We start from the raw sequence: 24,152 nt of genomic DNA, 5'->3' as shown, positions 1-24,152 counted from the left end.
CTATAGAATAGATAATGGAGTCTTAGTTATTTTATTTTAGTGGCAAAGCTATTTTACTACTGGAATATTTTTAGGAAAGCTCAGAGAAATGAAGTCCAACTTAGATTTGGATTCCTGAGATATAAATTTGATGTAGCCCTTTGTTTTTTTAAATACCTGTTGTATGTGTATTTGGAAAGCAGCATGATGTTTATATAGATTTTTATATCAGTCTTAGTGACATACTTATTTTATACCATATCTCTTATGGAAAGTTTTATACCACTTTATTTTAATGAGCTAAAAATGTACAAGGTCTTTTATAAATGCCAGCTATAATTTCTCTGTCTTTACCTAATAATTCTCTTATGCGAAGTTTCTATTTTTAACCAAATAAAGTATTTCTTCTTAGTTCTGACTCTGTTTCGTAAGGTAGCACAAGTTATTAGTGTTCTCTTTTTGAATGGGTTTAATGAATAAGTTAAAGTAATTGTTTGGGTTAAAGGGTATCATGTGACAACATAGCCTTTCTCCTGTGTTTGCTTGCAGTGAATTACTGTGTACTTTACAGTTTTAACATTTCAGAGAGAAGCAGTGTTGTACATTTCAAGTTGAACTATATGCTGTTGAAATATAGGGAAAATGACCTCTGTAGACAGGTTTCACTATAGAATTTTTTTTTTTTTTTTTTGCGGTATGTGGGCCTCTCACTGTTGTGGCCTCTCCCGTTACGCAGCACGGGCTCTGGACACGCAGGCTCAGCGGCCATGGCTCATGGGCCCAGCCGCTCCGCGGCATACGGGCTCTTCCCGGACCAGGGCACGAACCCGCGTCCCCTGCATCGGCAGGCAGACTCTCAACCACTGCGCCACCAGGGAAGCCCTCACTATAGAATTTTAAACTGTGCATATGTAAACCCGAATTTCTTATTTTGAAATATTGACTATATTAATGTTTAATTGGGATATTGCTTTAGTATCTTCATATGCTTTCCTTAAAGGAAGCGGTTTCATTTGATTTATATACATGGATTTAAAAATGTGTTTATTGTACATATCTGTGACTCTTCTGTTCTCTAGATGAACAGCCACAGATATTGTTAGATATGGACTTTTATTTTAAAGTGTGCTTCAGGATGCCACTGTGGACTTCTTTCAGAGAAAAAAGCTACCTTGTCCAATGTTGAATAAGATCTCCTATACTAGTTGTGTAATATACCCAGCCCACACTATAACATATAGCTGTGTCATCCAAGTGATCTTTAATTGGAAGATACAGATACACATATGTGCACACACACACATGCACACATATGTGAAATTGTCTCCTGAATAATTTCTTAGGACTTGTTTTTGAAAAGAGATGTTGATGGAGATTGTCATAATAGTAGCTAGCATTTACTGAGCACTTATTATGTGCAGGCACAGTGCTCACATCATCTTTCACATGGATTATTTGTTACTCTTTCCAGTGAGAGAAGTACAGTTATTATCTTCATTTTATGAATGAGGAAACAGAGACCTAGTAACTTGCTCTTTGCCACACAGCTGACAGTAAGTGATGGTGCTGGAATTGGGACTCATTTAGTGTGACTCCCGAAGGTCCTTCTTAGCCCATTACAATTCCGTAATGTAGCTTTATTGTTGTTTTAATGTAGTTTTATGTAGTTTTATTTGTATTACATTACAAATCTGTAATGTAATTATGCTACATTACAATTCTGTAATGTAGTTTTTCACCTGAGTTGTTTTCATTTGTTTGTTTATGGAGACTGTAGTTATTTATATCTCTGATAGACTTAACTTGCTAAGTATATTCAGTTTGTGTTTCATTTGGTCATCTTTTTTAAACAGTAGGTAGTACTTGAGCTTCTTGAATTTTCTGATTTGATTCTTCTTATAATCCTGTATAGTGGATCTGAATTAAATACAGAAGAATTTGTGCCTCAGGGAAATTGAATGTTTGCCTGGTGGATGTCTAACGCTCAGATCACTTCTTTTGACTCTTAAGCCCAAGACCATTACCAGGGCTCTGTTAGGTCAAATCTTGGGTGATGTTGGTGTGAGTGCCATAAATAATTGCATCTGTATGAATGCCAGGACAATAGGCGTAAATTAGTACCATCCTGGGCAAATTGGGACCTCTGGTCACCCTAGTAACATCTCAGATTCCTATTGAGTAGTCCCTAACAGTGTATATAATGCATATTTAAGAGCAATCTTAATTCATATACAATATTTTTAAAAATATTTTATGATAAAACAAACTTCTTTTATGGCCAGTATTTATGTGATTTTGTTAGCCAACCTAGGCAGTTTGTGTTTATGACTTACAAAGTGTGACTCTGATGTTTTACAGCTTTTGGAACCTATTTTCCAGGTGAAAATAAAGAGGAGGTATTACTATTGGGAACAGAAAGATGAGTATGGCAAAGTTGGTCATAATATAGTATATAGTTGTAAAGTTTTTCTTCGTATCATACATTACAGGATTTTTAATACTTGTTTTGCTTTGTAAATCTTCTGATAAATGGTATATTTGCCATTGTACGGAAAACTAATTCTATTTGTTATACGTTCAGAATTTATAATTTTATGTTAGATGATCCAGTAGTGTTTTTTTTTTCCTTAAAAAATCATGTTACATGTCTGTCATTTATATTGATAAGTTGGCAGTTTGCCAAAGCATTTTTGAAAACAACTCTTTTTCCTTGGTGAAATTCTGTGTGGGAAAATAGGAATATGTAGAAGAGAGTTGCTTAAAGGTTTTTGGTTTTTGTATAGTTTTCTTTTTAATTCCTTCTTGACATGTATTTAGTAAAGTCACAATTAGGTATTAAATTTAAATTTCAAGTTGTTTTGCACTTAGAGAATAGATGACTTGTTAAGTTGAACTAGGTAACCACACTGGCATATTTGTATTTTAATGAACATTAAAAAGAAAAATTCTTATGCAGTAGTTCTTATTCATACGTATGTATAATAGCAGCACTCTTTTTGTTCAGCAAGGCCTGTTAGGCCTTGTAACAAAGGTAAGAGCTTCCGTATATTTTGCCTCGAGTTTGTCACAGTATATGAAGCACTTGGCTAGATACTACTATAATTGTAAGAGTAATAACATAGCTTATGTGTTGGCTCTGAGAGTACCTCCTTTATAATTATGACAAGTAAAAGTACAGCCAAAGGTCACGTTAAGCACAGAATTTCTTTCACACCTCATCCGTTTTGTGGATAATCTGTGAAGTAGTTTGCATCCTGCACTGATATTTTAAGACAGCAACCTAAGGTTGTTCCCATGTAAGTGTTTGAAATATCTTTCCCCTACCTCCCGTGTGGTTGCAAAATTTGGCATGAACGTGTATTTGAATCCTGCACTAATTAAATAGAACCTTATTAAATTTAGAGTTTGCAGAGTAAAAAAGGGGACTCTTGTACTGCATGGATTTCCTAGGGCACTAGATAATACTGACACATAACAGTCTTTAATAATACTGAATCCTGTCCTGACTAAACGCAGTGTCTTAGTGTTGACCACCTTAGTATTGATGCTGCTCAATGAAACACTAAACCCAAACCACACAGCAACAACAAAAATAGAAAATAAAATCAAACAAATGAAATTATAGAAGCATGGCATGCCTATACATGTACAATCTATTGATTAGATTCTATTTTTGACTTTAATTCAGCTAAGTAAAAGTTGGAGTATTGAAAAGGTCATATATAGGAAAGCTTTCTATTAAAAAACATATAAAGAGAATATACATCTGTTCTAGAGTGGTTAACAAATCTCTTTAAGTTAGCCTCAGTACACAATACCAAAAAATATAGGCTGAAGAAAGAATGTTTGGAAGAGGATAAAATTGCAAGTTATAATTTTTAGTATAATTGATAAAAATGTTTCTTTCTGTTTTTGAAACACATTTTTTCATATAGTTCCGCACCATAGCATGCTTCTTTCTATAAGACTTCTAGCAAGGGTGGTAAAGCCCTATGAGGGGAATTTGGGAAATTAAGGAGTACTTTAGCTGGTCACAATAATTATAAGGAGTGTTTCTGGCATTTGATGGGTGGGGATCAGGGATGCTAGGTGTCCTGCAATGCATGGGACAGTCTCAGACTACAGAAAACTGTCCTGAGAACCACATAACTTTTGAATGTCTGCTTGCTTAAACTCTCTTCAAAGATAATACTTCAGTATGTAATATTACTGACAGTTGTTTGTAAGATGTTACATGAGCAATCTGATACTTTAGGGGAAGTTTGTGTTGAGGGGAATCTTCAGTAGAATAAAGAAATTCTCTCAAAATTGTATGTACTTCACACATTCTTCCACTTCCTGATTTATAGCATTTCTAACTAGGTATTTCGGTGAAAAGTTTTCAGTTCAGCAATGCAGTTTACTGGAAGCTCTGTTACACTGGTTGCAAATATGTAACAGGATATTTAAGACTCTTTTAATAGCAAACTAAATTTTAAATTAATGGATCTAAATTAAATTAATTGAATTTTGTTAGTTAGTAAGGATTGTTTAGATATTTCATGATTGCCATCCTAAATGTTAAAATTTTTTTTTTAGAATGATAATAAATGCATTGTTAAAAATATATTTTAAAATGATTTATTTTTATGTTATATTTTTATGTTGTACCGCTATTACTGTGGTACCATCTCCAATAAGCAATCTATTATACAAATTCTCTGTAACTTCTTAAATTTCTTTACCCACGCCACTGGCAATATTTTGGGGGGATATAGTCTTTATTGTAGTATTTTAAACTACTAGAGACTTAATTCCTTGACAGTGTGGTAGGTTTTCTGGGATAGGTTGTAACCGCAGTGTAACAACCTTAGTATAGGTAATTATTTTGACACTACACCTAGAAATAAAACCCAGGTCAGTTGTACTAATAACCACATTTCATAATTTTCTCTGTTTCAACAGTATGTAATTTGTCTTGACATTTTAATCTTTATTTCATTTAAGCTTATTTCTATCTTTCTCTTTCATATTCAATTTAATTTTTATCTGTAATCACTTATCTCAATACTAATTTTTATTCTAGAGTTCTCTTATACCTCTCCTGTTTCATTTTTTTGGTACTTACAGAGAATGACTTGTGATCTTTTTCCTCTTAGATCCAAGCTTATTTATTATATATAGATGCAAATATGTGACTGTTTTATTTGCACTTCTTAAGTAGTTATGTCTAAGCATTTATGTAATGAAATAAAATTTTAATTAATAACATGGTTTAGAATTAATTTTTTTTTTTTTTTTTTGGCTTCACCACACTGCATGTGGGATGTTAGTTCTCCAACCAGGGATTGAACCCGCGCCCCCTGCAATGGAAGCGCGGAGTCTTAACCACTGGACCACCAGGGAAGTCCCTGATTTTTTTCTTTAAAGAGACATTCTATGTGTAGATTTTATTAACTCTGAATTTCATTTCAGAACAGTACAGGGAATGAAAGGGGCATTGGATCTGGTGGGATTGAGAACCACTGTTTTCAAAATGTGCACTTATTCCTTATAGCTCTTCTAACTCTTATGCTTAAAAGATGCTTCCAGATTAGATTGGAGCTTCTTATATGGATGAAAAAAATGTCAAAGCCAACAATTCACATAGGATTAAATATTTTAGCATAAACACTCTTCTAGTTAGGAATATATGGGCTTACTCTGATTTCTTTGATTTTTTTTTGATTTCTTTGATATTTTATAAGTGAAAATTTGAAAAATAACTAATGCTAACCAACCATATACACACTCATTTTGTTGTTGGCTCTTTAAGTGAAACCTAATTATAAAGTAATACAGTTAAACCCTGTCTTGGATGAAAGTGTGTGTGTGTGTGTGTGTGTGTACATGCATTTTTGTATAATATGGTTTTGCTTATCTTCAAAGTGACACTGTTTATAGTGCATGTGAGCATAACTTGAGAGATGAATGTGCAACAGTTCGGCAGTCATTTGATCCTGGTGTAATGTAGAGACTGTCGTCTGAAGACTAAGAGCCATTGTCATGGGGGTTCCCTCTAATTTCAGTGGCATCTTTGCTCAAGGAATACTTGCTCCTTTTTTTTTTTTTAGTTGAAGTGTAGTAGGTGTATAATATAAGAATACTTGCTTCTAATTGCTTCCTCTGGTATTATTTCCTATTTGTTTAACTGCTACTGCCATTTTCATTCAGAGTTATGCTATGGTGTTCTCATGTGTTCTAGAAGAAAGTCAAAGATTTGATATCCTTGGAGGTTGGATCGCTTTTCTCTTTTCCTTATATGTGAATCCCAACTCATCGTCTTTTTTTCTGGTCTAACTTCCTCATTATATGAAAAAGATCTTAGGGAGGGTTGAAATGTCTTTATTTTACTGTCAGACATGATTAGTGGTTTGGTTGGGTATAGAATTTTACGTTGCAGCATAATTTTCTTTTAGAATTTCGAAGACTTTGTTTCACAGCATTCAGTTTTGCTACTGAGAGGTTCCTTGCCTTTTTTTCCCCTTCTACATTTTTTTCTGCTGTGCATGACTTGTTTTTATAATTATGGAAACTTTTAGAATCTTTGTCTCTGAATTTTTATGATGATGTGCCTTGGAGTGGATTTTGTTCATTGTTTATACTGGATTTTCTGGGGACTCCTTCATTCTGGAAGCAAGTCCTTCAGTTTGGGGAAGTTATTTTCTTCCCCCTGTTTGTTTGTTAGCTAAGTTTGTTTTTCCATTTCTTGTAGTTTCCATTTTTCTACAGCAGGATGTGTGAAGTTGAATGTTCCTGGACTGTGGGCAAAATGGTTCGCCTTTTCCTCAGTGTCTTTTATAAGTTCTTTTACGAGTTACTTCCTTTGATAAGTCATTTATTTTCCAAAAATCTGAGTTCTCTTTGGGGTTTGGGGAAGGAGAAAATAAACCCATGTGGTTAATCTTTGTTCAGTCGATCTTTGTATGTGCTGTTCACTCCATACCTCTTTTCCTGGCTTACTCAACTTGCAGGATGTAGCTCTTGAAAGCTTTCCCTGATTCCTCAGTGATATCTCCTCACCTTCCACAGACCTTTGTAGAACACATATTATACCATGTTGTAATAATTAGTTCATTGCTTATCTTTGTAAGAAAAACACGAATTGTCTTATTTTTACCAGTGCCTATGTGCAAAGCATAATGTTTCTTGAATGAAAACATAAAATACAGAAATGAGGTTGATAATAGGTAGCAACAGTACAGTTTTATCAGAAGAATTGTAATTATTTCTTATTTAATCCTATTCAGTGAATGTTTGATAGATTAAAAAATAAAACTTAATGGAGATTTACTTTTTTTAAATAAAATACTAGTATTTTTAGTATCCTGCTGTAATCAAAAAATGTCTTTATATTGAAGCTAAATTACAGAGTAGTCATGACAGCTTCAATTTCTTTATGCATTTAATTAGAAATTAATCTACAGGATACGAAAGAATAGATGACTAGTGGATAGTTTTATATATTAAGGAGAGTACAACAAAATCATAGAAAAGAAGCAAGAATGGAGAAAAAAGTTTTGTCATCTTTGGTTAGCAAAGCATTCCAGTAATTCCAAATTGAAAAATTCTAAGAAAATAAGATATACTTGTTTTGTGAAAGCCTGCCATATCCACAGACAAAAGGAAAACATCTGAGTTAGCGCAAGATTTCATTAAAAGACCTCTGTCACTGTCTTGAGTTCACTTTCCACCATCAGAATTACCTATTGTCTCTTTCTGGGAAGTTTTCCTTTGATCGTAATATTGTTTTGTTTTATTAATTTCAACTTTAATGGTAGGGAATAAAATTGTTTTAATCTAAACTGTTTGACTCATGAGTCATGTTTTCATATAAGTTAAAAGAAATCAATCAGCAAATATGTACTGAGTACATACAAGGCCCTGGTTGGTATGAAGGGGAAGTCGAAGAAGAGGTATCACTTTGGAGTGAAGATGTATGCATGTAAGGAGTGGCAAGTACAAAGTTCAATAGGATGAGAAATGTCTCAACATTGTATATGATTAACTGTCAATGAATGGCCCAGATGGGATTTATAATAATAATTTAGCTATTATTAGCTAACATTTAGTAGAATGTTCACATCCTATTAAGTCATATCTTAGTCATGATGATATAAAGCAGTAGGATCAGTAACTTGATGAAGTTACTTAACAGTGTCCTAAATTTTATTTTTAATATTTCTCTGTCATTTTAGCCCGTACACCCCATATATCTTTAGGGCCTAATCATTTTCATCCTTGAGTTCACTTGCTAATTTGAAATGTCTTTAAAATTACATAGAATTACTTTTGGAATATTGTGTTTCTCACCTATTAACTTATATACATACTATTATAATGTTTTCATAATAATCATTTAAGTTTCAAAAATTAGGAATTTTGCACCAAAAAAGGTAGGTGGTAAATTTTGCTGTACAATATTGTTTTGTTCTGTAAAGCATGGTTTGAATTCTTTGTTTTATGCCCATGTATTTTCATTTAAATTCAGCATTCATATTTTTAAGGAGTAGTTTCAGGATAAAGTTAGATATACTATATAGTTTTTATTCAAATGAACTTGTTTTCCTATCTTGACACCTTGTAATTCATTTGGAGTTTTGTTAAAATATTTTTCCGAGTGTTTGAAGTTCATACTTAAACCATCTCTGTCAATCCATCTCCCACACTTCTTCCATCTCCTTTTCTTATCTTTTGTTCTGTATCCCACTGAACCCAGTACACATACAAATCAACTGAAATCAACTACAGGAAGGTCTTATGGAGAAAAAATATGTTATTGTATAAACTTTTAAAATGTTGTCTAGCAAGCTAGAACTGCTTAACAGATGTGATTGCTTCATTGTTTCAAATTTATGCCAATCAGAGTTGATAGAATTTGATCACACTCTAGTAGATTTATGAGATAAATTACAATATTGCATGACACCCTTCAGATAGAAAACATCAATATAAGTTGAATATAATTTCTTGTTTAAGATAACAAGCCAGTAATTCTTTAAATCAGATGGATGCTACTTTGAGAGAATATTGATCAGTTTTGGTGAAGATTAACAGTATCTTTGATATTTCCTTCGTGGTGACAAAAAGTGTATTAAACTTTTGTTTTTGTGCACAAATATGATTGTAAATGGGAGGCATCTTGTTTCTATTTAGCTGTAGATGACCTGTCAAATTTCCAAAGGCCTATAAAGAAATGAGGCTGAACTTAAATTTGACTACAGATAATTTTAATACAAGATAGGAAGCTTGTCACTGTGGTCCTGATTTCTTTAGAGTAAGGTTTCGTTACATACATCTGAAGACTTACTAGGAATTTTTTTTTTTTAAACATAAGTTTAATACCTCACATAAACAGAGAAAATGAGAAGGAACATATTCACTAATGAAGTGATAGGTTCCCACTGGGAAGTTAGAGCCCAGGAGTAGAGTCAGGTCTTCAGCCTGTTTGCTCTACAACAAATGATGAAACTAGTTATTCAGAGGCCGGGGAAGAATGTTTTAAACTTCATTTAGGAGGTCTATGTAGTGGAATCCCTCAGTTCAAGTCTGAAATAAACCGTGGAATCTCCTGAGAACTAATGATTTGAAATTGTTACTAAGCCAAATCATCTATGAAAAGAGGGTAGAATTTTTAGTTTTTTTAGATTGGAATATAAAAATTTTTGAATATGGAGACCAACCAAAGCAATGATTTTTAAAAAGGTAGACCCTCATGTTTCAGGTAAAAATATTGTGAAATTGCTTTAATTTTTAGGAAGAAAATTATGTACAACATGGCTTAGATTTAAAATATTTAAGAAATTGTTCAAGTATTCACAAAAGTACAGAGGATAAATAGAACAGGCAACGTTGTATTTAGCATGCAGACTTTGTATATTGACATTTGCTGTATATATTTTCAAAAAACATTTTAAAGTCCTTCCTTTCCCAGAGATAACCATCACCCTGGAATTGGTTTATATCCTTTCTGTCCGTGTTTTTAGACTATACCTACATTCATGTGTTCATTGAGTGTTCTTACTAAACTGAAATATTCTGTTAGTCTTTATGCAGTTTGCCTTTTTATCTTTTTTACCCAACATTGTTTCTGAGCTATTCCTTGCTTTTGATTTTACATCTGGTTTATTAATTTTAATTGTTCTCTAATAGGACAACACCAGTACCGCAGTTTGGGTCTGTCTTTGTCTTTGGATGGGCATTTAAGGGTCAGGTTACTTTGCCCAGACTTTTTCCACAGATATCCCTGTGGCTCTGCCGGGCTCACGGTTTGCAGCACGTGGGACAAGCTGCCATCAACTTTTAGGCCACTGCGTCCAGGTGCTGGCATTAGGCGGCATCCTCAGGCCATTTTGTGCCACTAGAGTGTGCATTGCTTTATCTTTTCTTGCTGAAGTTCCTCTGACATTTAAAACCAATTGCAAAGAAGCCTGCAGAGAGCCTTGTCCTGCTGCTTTTTTAAAAAAACATCCTCCTATTCTCTCCGACCCATATGAAAAATATAACATCTCTATCTTTTTTTTTGATATTTGCTTGAAAAAGATGGCTTTTGTTACATTTTCCAGGTTTACCATTTTTGTTTTTATTTTCACCTGTGGGAGGCTAGGACCTATGCTATCTGGGGGTTTATTTTGCCACAGCAACAAGTGCACTGGGTCTGTGTGTAAGTACTATGTGGTTTGGCTTGATGTAAACAATATGCTTTTGTGCCCATGTCGTTATGTAATTGTTTCAGTTAATGACAGTGAAGTATTGAGTCTTGAAAATGGTACTCTCTTATTTGTGAACATTTTGGAATTTTTAAGAGATTATTTGAACCTTTTATCATCTAAATTACATTCTTTGGATTCACATTTATATTATAATTTTCATTAGCTGGACTTATTTTAGTGCATTTCATATTTTGGTGGAAGTCATATATTTAGAAGTATACTTAGCCCTATATTACACACTTAAGATTTGAATTGTGATGTACTCTCAAACCATTGAAGAGAAAGCTGTCACTCTATGAAATTCTTTGACTGTGTGCCCAGCAGCTTGATATGCCTCATAGAATGCCAGATATTAGAATATTAATGTTATTAACCCTTTCACTGAAAGTACTTCTTCTTGGAATAAAAAAAGATTAAATACATTGCTATGTCCGCATCACTTCTTGTGTATCAGTAGTTTCACAAAGCTGAAAAATGTTTATGCTGTGCAATAAACAGATGCTGCTCTAACAGTGCAATACGTTATGTACCAAAAATGATCTCTCTTTTAATCATAGATGCTGATTTAATGAGACAAAGACTAGCTTACATCAGAAATGGATTTAAGATGTAATTTTTTTGGCTTTCTGTGTGGTTTTTCTACATAATTAATGGACATACCTTTTAAAGTCACTCTCAGAATTTTTTGGAGTATTTATTTCTTTGATAAAATTGCCTGTATTGCCTTTTTAGAATTTCAGGGTGTATGTAATTGTCTCCTGAACTCATTCAAAATAGTTACTAAAATGTTTTAAAGAAGCTGCCTCATCTTGCCCTGTATTATAAAGTCCGTTTTGCATGAAAAAAATTCCTGTGTGTTCACGTTTTAAAGTTTTGACCTTTTTCTTGAGGGAGGACTGCATATTTTCTGTAACTTAGGGGAGTTTTAGGGGAGACGGTAAGTAGTCAATGAATTGACTCTCATCGTGGGTGAAAGTCTCTGGTGTCAGCGTGCTAGGTGGCTGCTTAGGTTTGCTGTCCGCAGTCACTGAAACCTTTCCTCATCTGTGTGAGAGCTCTTCCCTAGGCTCTGCTTTCATTTCCTCTTCACTTGATTTTATTCCCACCAACTCATCTGCAGTTGCTGACTTTGAGCCCTGAAATTCTTCTACATCTGGATTGTACATCTTGATAAATTTGCCTTCTCGTAAGGTCAGATAATTCTGTATCTGGAAAAATATTCCTATTGTGTGTTTTATTCCACCGAACCCAGCGGAGTTAAATGTAGTTTGGATGCATAGGGAAGAATTAATGATTGGAAGATACAGAGTTGGTAAATTATTTATTCTGGCCCCGAGGAAGCTGAAAAGCTGAGTGAAAGACTAATAAATCATTTGTGGTAGTGCTGGTTGTCACTTCCAATTATTTTAGACGGTTTTGTGATAAACTGCAGCACCTGCTAGATCTCCTCACACCCTCCCCTGATGCTGGCAGTGCAGCTTGTTTAATCCACGATCAGAGGCAACTTTGTGTAAAGTTTATTTAGGTTGGAAAGGAAATTACTCTTTTTAAAGTCAAGTTTGTTGCTTTTTCTCATTGTTTTGAGTGCTGTGAAAGGATTTCTATGATGTGGCAGGGGACCTGGAACTTACATACCACTTTAACCAGGGGATACTGTCTTTATCTTTTGTTAAATTAAATATTTGAAGAATTGAGCTTCTTTATTATTCCCAGACTAATTAAAAACTACTTCTACTGAGATGATTAGTATGCTAAAGATCAAATCATCGTTTTGATATGATACCATTTAACAGAGAACCACTGCTGCCTTTGACCAGCCCCATTTTCATCATTCTTTGTTTTTAATGGCTGAGGCTTTGCAACTAGTAGGCCCTAAAAAATAGTCAGGTTATTCTTTGTACTGGTCCTTCACTCAGCTGCTGAGATCCTTGGAGGCATAAAAGAACTAGCAAGGAAGCTTAGCCTAGATTGGTCTGATTCTAGCATTCATGAAATAGGGCTACTGTAATAAAACTCCTTCAGAAATAAGTTATGAACATCATATAATGTGCATGCTTCACGCTTGGAATTATGGTCAATTCTTTTGTTCCCATCAGAGTTTAATAATTATTTATGTTCAAGCCCAGAACATGAAGTTTGTTTATACATCAGAGTAACTTCGTTTTCACTGAGATTTTCAGCTTTAACATGAAAATACGGGACTTTTGAGGGGACTCTTAAGACTGTGTACAAAGAAAGAATCTTGGTAACTGTCTTGTATTCATTCATTCACGTTTTTACTCCCTTAGTTCCCCTCGCAGTTATTAAGCTCACGTGTGCCTGCTCTCTGAGGACAGCTACTACTCCTGTTAGTTACGACTAATTCTTCTCTAGTGCTTAGTATGTGCCATATACCATTCTAAGCATTTTACGTATACTTTAATACAACCACCCTATGAGGTATTTACTGTGCTTATCTTTATTTTACAAAGGATCTTATAGACTGCTAAGGCAATAGTGATTTCACTTTTCCTTTAGTGTCTGTAGAATCTAGGAAGGTAGTGTTTATGATAAATCTTAATTAGGTTTAGAATTTCAATCCAAATAGTGCAATATTAACTATCATTTATTGAACATCTAGTTTTGTGTTTGGTATCGTATACATTATTTCACTTTTAACCCCTGATAGTTAAACATTATTTTGTGCTTCGCTGTGATGGAGAAATTGAACCTTAAAGAGGTTAAACCACTTGTCCTGAGTTAAGCAGCTTGGAGGTGGAGGAGCTGGGATTTGAATTAAGATCCCACTGCCTCTGCACTCTATTTATAGGCTACAAACCCTAGTTCCTATAGTCTGTTGTTTAGTGAGCAATAGAAAGTGAGGAAGAAAGTAGGTTGGTGGGAACCCACACAACTGGTGAGCTTTTCCAGAAGAAGGCCAAGAGTCCCTAGATCTAGTGATTCTTTTTTTTTTTTTCTGAGGGAAAATCTAGATTTTTATGTGAAAAGTCCAGATTTTTAAATCTTCACAATTTATTCAGGATAAATTGTTTGCCCACTGGATGTGGCATGTGAAAGGCAGCTTGTAACCTTTTCTTACTGCCTTTGGTCGAATTCTTTTTGACCAGGAGGTTTGCTTTCTAACTTCATTCAGTTGAAAACTATTAACAGTCTACGAGAGGGACTTCCCTGGTGGCGCAGAGGTTAAGAATCCGCCTGCCAATGCAGGGACACGGGTTCGAGCTCTGGCCCGGGAAGATCCTCCATGCCGTGGAGCAACTAAGCCCATGCGCCACAACTACTGAGCCTGCGCTCTAGAGCCCGTGAGCCACACCTACTGAGCCTGTGCGCCTAGAGCCCATGCTCCGCCACAAGAAAAACCACCGCAATGAGAAGCCCGCGCACCGCATCGAAGAGTAGCCCCCGCTCGCCGCAGCTAAGCCCGAGCGCAGCAACGAAGATCCAACGCAGCCAAAAAAAAGTCTATGAAAGAGTATTAACAGGATAGTATCAGTCAGTTTCATTCTTTAGGGAGATTAACAGCCTAGATGAAACATAATTACTCATTATTTCAGTAATCCTATATAGTTTGATACAACTCAAATGAGTTTTAGTTGGGCTTGGATTTCAAGTTATCATGGGTTGCTACTAATTTAAATACAGTCTATAGCATAGGGCCTAAAATCAAAGAATGAAAAAGTCAAACTAGAATCTTGAAAAGCTAAGCTGGTATTAAAATATGTAAATGTTAATTGAAACTCTCTTAGTGTTGTGCCTCTGGTAACAAATCCTTTTACCCTCTCCTTTCCCTGTTCACACTCGTTTCTTTTCCTGTGCTATGAATCACGTGGAGATTTAAGAACATGTAGGTTTTCACTGGAATGCCTTTACTGGATTATACGTAGATTTGAATATTATGTGGGATGTTGTGACTTTTAATGCAACTCAGTTCAGTTAGTCAAAGGCCTTTATTTATATGGGATATTACTCCAATGGCAAAGTTGTAGAGAATGGGAGACTGAAATAAAAGTCAGTGGTTGTTTGTTATAGTTTTATTAAATGCTTTTATGTTACTTAAAATATAAATAAATTATCCCTGGGGGGAAAAAATATCCCTGGAGGCAACTTATTGTCACTTCATAAGCGTTTAAAAAAAATTCAGGCTAATCAATTATTAGAGTGTTCTTCCACAAACCTAGACTAAAGTCATAATCTAATAATTGTTAGCTGCAAATTCACCATTTCAGAATAATTTTTCTTAATGGATTTTCAGGCTTGCCTTGTAAGGAAAGACATTCCATCCAAAATCAATAGTTCTTTCAAAAAGAAGGGCTTAATGAATTGTGAATTCTTTAATGTGTCCTTTAGATCCCTTTATAAATTATTTTATATATAAAAAATACTTGTTACTTAATTTTTCTCTTATAAGTTCAAGTGTTTTGACTTACACAGCATTTCATTTAATAGTGTTCAATTATGGATTTAAAAGTTTAATATAAGAACAATGTTACAGAAAAATTGCAGAAAATTGCAGAGAATTACAGAAAAATTGAAAAATAAAAAACACACACGATCCCACCCCATAGAAATAACTAGCAAACCCTTTCCTTTTTTGAGGTCTTTTTTTTTTTTCTATTTCACTTTGACTGGCTAGCATTTTATATTCATCTTTTCTGTGATATTATTCATAGTTTAGTATATTTATTTTTAAAAGCCATCATAATATTTGACAGAGTTCAAGTGTATCCCCTTCACAAAGGTTCTCATCCAGTAGCTGGAAGTAAATTCTCCTTCCAAACTACATGTGGCTCCACCTCTATTGTGATACCTTGTAGCTACTCATATCTTACCCAGACTTATGGAGGGCAAGCGCTATCTTACATTTATCTTTATATTCTTATAACATTCACTGACTGTTGAATGAATAGATGACAATAAATCTTAAATTCAGTTTGTCTCCTGCATCTACCACTTGAAATAGCAGAACGGCAGCAAATATATCATGCAATTTTGTAAGTTTTTTAATAAGTTTAATGGGCTATACAGGTAAGGCTTTTGTGGAAAGTCACTAAGAAGTCACTCAAGATTATGGAGCTAGTAATTCTTCCTAGATCTAAAGACGTACCTGATCCCCTACGTCATAATTAATTAATGAAAATATACTATGTTCAGATTTGTCAAGTAAATTTAATTTGAAGGGTAAATTGTGCTAAATTGGTTTCTATACACAATATTAAAGTATTAAAAACTACAAAAGAAATACTGATTTATTGGAAGGTTTATAATTAAGAGGAGCATGGGAAATTTGAAGTAGAAAAATTTTAGATATGGTAGCTCTAGTATGGTAGTCTTTAGATAAAAGGTAATTCATACTGCTAGAGGTGATTAGGTCTTTAGAAGTTATCTTCTTGTCAGTAGGAAACTGAAGTTTTGGGACATAAATAATTGAACCAAGGTTTTGAGACTGCAGTGTACCTAATGCTCATAACTAATGTGTGTGCAAATATTTTTTGAATGAGTAAATTAAATGTCTTAACGTGCAGGAAGTTGTTGAAAACTTAGCCATGTGTACTTTAGGAAAGTTACTACAGAAAAATTACCGTGAATTTACATATTAAAAAACAATGTTTGCATTTCTTCAAAATATTTATACTTGGAAGTGAAGAACTTAGAAGACATACACTTTTTAAAGCATGGCGCTATAAGGAAAGATGAAATAGAATGGGTTCTAGTTAGCTTTGTTTCTAGCAGCGCTTTGACTGTATAAGTGGAAGGTATCCTTGGGTAAGCTTTACGGAAACTTTTCAAGTTGGAAGAAGATTTCAGCTGGAGTGTCTAAAGGGTCACTTGAAAAAAAAAACCCTCTATATTAAAATAAAACGTGTCCAAGCTTTAAAGAAAAGATCTCAGAGTTTGCAGATGATCCTAAAATTGGAGCTAGAGGAAATAATGAGGAACAATGCAATCAGATTCAAAAAGATTTGGATTGTTTAGGTGATTGGGCCAGCAGATGGCAAATGCAGTTCAGTGTAGACAAATGTAAAATAATTATCTTAGGAACAAAGAACCAATCATACAGCACACTGATCAGGAAAAAATTTGTGGGTTATTGTAGGAAAACCATTGAAACAGTTAACCCGGTGCACAGCTGCAGCAAAAAAGGCAAGCAAGAAACCAAATTAGCAGACGGATAGAATATAAAGCAAGAGGCAATACTTATAGTGCATTAAGAAACTTGCTAGACCCCATCTGAATTACTCAGTCTTGTATTGGTTGATGGAACCACTTTAGAAAGAGTAAATTTTTGCCTTTGCCTTGAAAATAGACTGGAAATTGTAACAAGCAAATCTAATAAAGAGATTTGAGCTAATTTTTATGAACTTTCAATCTGTGAACTTTTATAGATTAGAGCAAGACCCTGTGTCAAAGTAAAGGCACTTCGGGTGTGTCTAGTATCAAAGCTTGATCTTAATAGAGGACACGTATGGTTTCAGCTGCCTGGGGCCTTACCTAACCCCCTTTCCAGTTTAAGTAGGAGGCTGCCTCTCACCTGTTGACTAAAGAAGCTTAAAGCCTGCTACGTTGTCCTTCTGCATGCTTGAGAGCTGCACCTAGAAAGATCATGGACATGAGATCTAAGAGCTGCCAATGAGATGCTCCTTCCTGTCCAGTGACTTGATGCGGTAACATAGTTTCGGCCTTCATTGTAGGCCGTGGGGCAGGACTTTGTGAACTGCCTTCCTTGGTTCCTGTGCAAGCCTGATTCTCCAACCATGGCTCAAAGTTTTGAGCTACTCAGTACCCAGCCAATAAACTCCTTTTTGACTTAGATTAACCAGAATGTGTCTGTTGTTTATAATCAAGAGCCCTACCTGGTACAGTGGTATTGTTCTGTTATTTTAGCCTTGGCCCATGCATTGTTTTGTTGTTGTTGTTCTTCCGTGTGTTTGCTTTGTTTGGAGTGGTGTCTTACTAGAAATCATTTTTTCTGGATGAGCAAACCCCTCTCTCTCTTGCAGTCTTCGCCAGTGTTTAAAAGAAGCAAGAAGAATTTGTACCAATGCCATTAGCATCTGTAATTGTCTTGTAAAAATTTAACTTTATTCATGCAAGCGAATAGTGTTGCTTTGTTAAAAATGGTGTTGGGTATTCAGCCTGATTGTAAGAAGAGTATTTATACATTTCTTTACATACTGTATTTGCTATATCTAAAAATCATTTTATTTAGGAGGAGATGTAATGCATGTAATGCATGATTTTCTATTACGTAAGTAATAGGTGGTAGAATCAGGAAGACTGTCCAAAGTTTCTTGTTTTTCTGTTACTGTTGATTAGTGAATATTTGTTAAATGAAATATTTTGAAAAATAACACTTGTGAATTAGAAATAGTGGATTATATTTTAAATTTGTGATGAGTTGATTGGTTAATATTTAGAAATGATTTTTAACACACAATCAGTGTTTTAAATCGTGGTTAGATTTTCCGTTTTCACATATGTCATATTGACTTCTTTTTAGCTAAATTGTAGAACTTTTGTCTTTTTTTTTGAGAGGTGGCATGCAAGGCTATTTCCTGGAAAAATTTTGAAATAAGGACTTGTCTTTGAGACCTCTGTCATTCTTAAATTTGAAATGGAGCCCTCCCAAGAGAAAGCTGTCTTTGAGTCCATTACTCATACACCTGTGGATTGCCAGAATTCTTATCCTGCCCTAAGATCTGTATGTGTCGTGGCATCCATGGCATGTCCTGCCTTCCAAAGTAAGTATTCCATGATTCAAATTCGACGCCTCCTCCCACACCCCCAGCCCTGCCCCACATTATAGATTATGGATGGTGCTAGGAGGGAAAGCTCTATGACTGAACTGTTTCACACATCTATATGAATATTTGATAGCCCTTTACTTGGTTAGAGATTATTCTTTTATGAAGAGAATACTGAGTTCTTTGACATTTTGATCAACATGTCTCAGTGAAGGAAAAACATTCATCTAGCAGTGTTCAGGGAAATGTCTTTGGCCTTGTTGCCCAGTTAGGGACTGCCCGTATTTTATATATATGTCTTTATAATAGAGAAAAGCGGTAGCCTTGGAAAATTAATTATTTTAAGAATGTGAGTATTAAGGGTAGTTGAGGTTTTACATTCTAATTTTTAATTGTTTGAGATCTTTGTGAAATAGAATAGTACTTCACATTGTTTTTATTGAGTTATGTAGTCGTGTAGAAAGAGACAGTGGGACTTGGGGCTGAACTACTTGGCAGGTGCTTGTCCCCTGCAGTTGGTGGGCCAGACAGCTGGCTGGAGATGAACCTCCACGTCTGCACAGTACTCGTAAGGGTCCTTTTAGGAGGAGAACCAAGATCCGGTACTCCAACCTCCTCCCCCCTCTCAAGGGGAGTTGATTTTATCTTCCTTGTCTGCACTGCAGCTTCCTCTGTGGCCCAGGGTCTGTAGCCAGCCATTTCTGCTGACTTTTGGCCTCGAGCCAGGGCTGCTGTTAATGTTCTCACTAGCTCACAAGGGGACCCATTACTCTTGCCTTTTTCGGGTCAGTTCCTGGATAAAAAGGCAGGCCTTTTATGAGTCGCGCCTTCACTTTCACAATGTGCCCGCAGGGTAGTGATGGGGTCTGTGGCTAATGCCTGCTTTGAATACTACTGTTGAATGCTTGGGGCTGCGTTTTCCTTGCCAAAAACTTCTTTTTCTTTAGTTCCTGCTAGGTTTGGAGTCCTTTCAGTCAGAAGACCAGTGGCTCTGGATCGCTTAGCTTTATATTGGGTTTTCCTACATTTAGTTCTGGTTGCCTGCCTGTCTGCCTGCTTCTTTTTTCTCCTGTCCTTCTCTCCCTCCTTCTCTTCATTTCTTCTTTCTTTTTTTTCTTTGTGATGATTTTGGTTATTTCTTGTTTAAAGAAAATGGTCATATTAGAAAATTCTGTGTAAAAATGCAACTTGTCTTCTATTCTAAAAAATATTGGGTTATTATGTATTAGTAAAGAGGGATTAAATGTGTTTAAAATTTTTTAAATATAAATATATGCTCTTATACATCTATTACTATTTTTCATTTAACAGTATATTATGGGCAGAAATTACAGATCTACATCATCTCTTTTAATAGTTGCATAATATTCTGCTCTATGGATGACCATAATTTATTTAGCCAGTTCCCACTGATGACTATATGGATCATTTGAATTTTTCACTATTAAAAATAATATTGCGGGCTTCCCTGGTGGCGCAGTGATTGAGAGTCCGCCTGCCGATGCAGGGGACACGAATTCGTGCCCCGGTCCGGGAAGATCCCACATGCTGTGGAGCGGCTGGGCCCATGAGCCATGGCCGCTGAGCCTGTGTGTCCGGAGCCTGTGCTCCACAACGGGAGAGGCCACAATGATGAGAGGCCCCCGTACCGCAAAAAAAAAAAAAAAAAAAAAAAATTGCATTTAAAATAAAATTTGATAATGTTTTTATTATTTCCATAGAATAAATTCTGGAAGTAGAATTATTGGATGAAAGGGTAATTACATTATTAAAGCTTCTGAATCTTACTGCCAAAATTTACATGTTTCACTCCCATCAGTGATTTTTGAGAAGGCTGTTTTTTTTTTCCACATCAACAGCAGGTATTAATACTTAAAAAGAAAACATCTTTGCTAATTTTATAGGCGAAACGTAGTATCTTGCTTTAGTGTACAATTTTAATGCTATTGACCATTCATATTTATTTTATAATTTTCTCCTTAATATCACTTGTCTGTTATTCAGGTGTTTTTCTCATGTTTAAGTACTAAATTGTATATTAGGAAGATAAACCCTTTTCTGGCATATTGGTGGTGGTTTTTTTTTTAATATTTCATTTGTATTTTTATTTAATTTTAAACTACTGAGTCGAGGTACTGCTTTGTTTTTTGTTTTATTTTTGGGCAATAGAGCCATTTAAACATTTTATTTAATCAAATATGTCTTGCTTTACATAAATTTTTTCACTTTTAGTATTAAAAATTTTTAGTATCAAATTTTAATTTAGGATTTTTAAATGTTAGTTTTTTGGCATGTTTTCTGTATTGTGTGGCTTTGCAGACGTTGGCTTTGCAGACATTGACGTGCACACACACTCACAGTCAGGAATGTGTAGACGAGTTGCCAGCTGATGTGACCTCCAGCCTCAGCTGTTGTGTCTGTAAAATCAAGTTGTTGCTCTGGTACAGTGCTGTTCACGCAGTTATTTTGTTCATGAACCACAGTAAGAAAATTTAAATCATAACCTAGGACTCACACACACATACTCATATACAGATACGTTTGTGTGTATATACCACACAAGCAGACACTACCACCTGTGTTCTACTTTTTGTATGGATGGCATGCCATATCATGCCATGCAATGCCAGGTTATTGGCGGGGAAAAAAAACTGCGGTATGCAACTTACCAAATTGCTTCCATTACCCACAGAAGGGGTATTACTCACAGTTTGTGAAACACTGTTGTTATGAATTGGACACTCAGATGCCTTCTAGGGCTGATCTGATAGCAGATGCAAATACCTTGTCAGTTTAGCAAATCAGAGGGCCTGGATTCTGTCTAAAGGCATCCAAATTAAAACAAAACAAAAAACTTGCTAGTTCAGCAAACATATTTTCAGGTGGAATTCAGCCTGCTAATTTGGGCTGCTACCAAAAAACCAAAGACATGAAGTACAAGTTCATTACTCTGTCAGGTAGCTATAAACTGTTTTAAACAAACAGCGCATGCTCCGGCAGTGGACCACAGACCATACTTCGAATGGCACTGGTCTAGATGCTGATCTTTGGATGCTTCCTAGTATATCCCTACTCTAAAATTCTGTGGCTCTGTGACAACTTCTAGACATAGAAATTAGGAGATAAAATGGCCTTACACAGTTTTTCTGATTTGATAAGATGATGCCTGTGATAGGATCTGAAAAAGAAAAACGTGAAATTATTCTAGGTATCTCAGTTACTTTGCAAGCTGATTATAGGGAGAAGTGAACATTGTCCTTCCCATGTCAAGCAAAGATTATGACAATATCCCAGCAACTGTGTCCAAAACCAGAAGATGCTAATGAGTAACCAGTGACAAATCACATAAGTTCAGTGTCATTGAAAAAATTTAGCAGCATTTGGATGCCTACTGAATCTTGCATGTGTGTATATGTATGCATACAAAATTATTTTGGGACCAGATTTTCTAGTTTAGGGGGCAAGATATATACCTACAAGAGACTCTGTGAGAGGTACAACCATTAAGGCTTACTTTGGTGACTTGGGTAATTGTAGTGGAACCATGGAGCCATTAGGCTCCAGATGGAACTTTAATCTGGCTTCTGATTTAGCCAAGTGTCCTTGTGGAGTCTCTGAGCATCTGTTTTGGAAATATATGTGACATTATTCAAAATTTGTAGAAATTAAGCCACCCTTGGGTTATAATTCAATTTTTCTTTATTGAGAAATGTATTGTAAACAGTTTTATGCAATCAAGCAAAACTAGCCTATACCCATTATTTATTTGCCTGTTAGCTGGTCATTTATATTTTTGTGATTGAATTCTTAATTGATTTAAGAAGGCTTGCATTATATTTCTAAAATTGTAATTTGTTTATAAAATGTGAAGAGTTGTTTCCTAGTTTCAAATAGCTTTCACATAGGTACTTATTTTGGAGAGACTATTTAAAAATAGTTAAAATTGTGGTGATTTTACCTTGAATGGCAGAAGCCCCAAATAATCTGCCTTATTCCCGAATGAAGTTTATTTTCTCCCATAGTGGACATTCCAGAGGTAGGGGTGGCTCCAGGGTTCGGTCTCTGAACAGTGTGTGCACAGGTCACCAGCTTGGTTTATCTGTCTCTCTGTTTGTCTTTAGGTTTCCTTCATGATTGCAGGATAGCTGCCACTCCAGCAGCTGCAGAAACAAACGTCTTTTAGTTCTAGCAGAGAGAAAGCAAAGGCTTATCGCAGGGAAAAAAAATAAAAGTTCTTTCCTTTAGTTTTATTGGCCCAGGGTAGACCACATGTCCATATGGCTTTTAATTAATTATTCTCCTATTTACAGAGACACAGAAATTAAAATTATATTGTGGGAAGAAATACTAGGTAGGTATTTTATAGTCTCTTTGGCTTTTCTTGTTTAAGTAGAGACTTGAAAAATTACAGTTTTTGTATTGGGGATAATAAATATTACCTGGTCCAGGTGAAATGTGAGGAGATAGCATTATTAGTTAAATGTTAGTGACATTTTCTCAGGAAACTGTCATATATTATCCCTATTATTTGTCCCTTCCCCCAGAAGAACGCATTACAATCCTTTGGACCCTTGATCCTCAGCAGCTTGCCTTGCTATGTGTAGCTAAATTTCATTTTTAAAAAATTGTAGTATATTATTTTTGGAATCCAAAAAAATGATACAAATGAACTTATTTACAAAACAGAAATAAACTCACAGACATAGAAAACAAACTTAGGGTTACCAAAGGTGAAAGGGGGGGAGAGATAAATTAGGAGTTTGGGATTAACATATACACCCTGCTATATATAAAATAGGTAAACAACGAGACCTACTGTATACCACCGGGAACTATACTCAATATCTTGTAATAACCTATAATGGAAAAGAATATGAAAAAGAATATATATATGTATATATATAGCTGCATCACTTTGCTGTACACTTCAAACTAACACAACATTGTAAATTAACTATACTTTGATTACAAAAAAAACAGGGCTTCCCTGGTGGCGCAGTGGTTGAGAGTCCGCCTGCCGGTGCAGGGGACACGGGTTCGTGCCCCGGTCCGGGAAGATCCCACATGCCGCGGAGCGGCTGGGCCCGTGAGCCATGGCCACTGAGCCTGCGCGTCCGGAGCCTGTGCTCTGCAACGGGACAGGCCACAACAGTGAGAGGCCTGCGTACCGCAAAAAAAAAAAAAAAACAACAACAAACAACTGTAGTATAATTTACATACAGTGAAATGTTAAGTTTGAACAACTGAGGATGAGAATTAGAATTGAAGAGTTAAGAATTCTTGGCAGAAAGATCTTACCCTGGATTTAAGTTAGGAAATACTGAAAATGCTGGTGCATGAGAGGACAATTCCTAAGGTAGTATTGGAGCAAATGTGGATTTTAGGTTTGGATTGTGTATCCTTAGATGGTAGTATTTGTATGCAGATTTTCCTGAAGGGGGAAAGCTGTGTTTTTCTGCCAGTTTGTCCACTGTTCTTCATTTTCTTTTGCTCCTTCATGCATTTTCTTTTGCTCCTTCATGTGTCAAAAATGCATCATTGCAAATATCATTAATTTGGATTTTGTGATAAATTGATCAGAGGTAGTTTTAACTAAATAATTTGATAAGAAACTAATACAATAAATAAGGAAACTGGGCTTCCCTGGTGGCGCAGTGGTTGAGAGTCTGCCTGCCGATGCAGGGGACACGGGTTCGTGCCC

At 35.4% G+C, this 24,152-nt stretch overlaps 1 protein-coding gene across 9 annotated transcripts in view; it reads left to right on the top strand.

The window, feature by feature from the left end:
- TBC1D5 (TBC1 domain family member 5) overlaps positions 1–24,152 on the top strand; it is a 536,700-nt gene that overhangs the window by 56,119 nt on the left and 456,429 nt on the right. The window lies entirely within an intron of this gene.

Source organism: Delphinapterus leucas, chromosome 4, assembly GCF_059928025.1.
Source record: "Delphinapterus leucas isolate spDelLeu-1000000601 "Yukka" chromosome 4, BTC_Dleu_Yukka2, whole genome shotgun sequence".
Lineage (NCBI taxonomy): Eukaryota > Metazoa > Chordata > Mammalia > Artiodactyla > Monodontidae > Delphinapterus > Delphinapterus leucas.
This window is presented reverse-complemented; position numbering and strand designations above follow the sequence as displayed.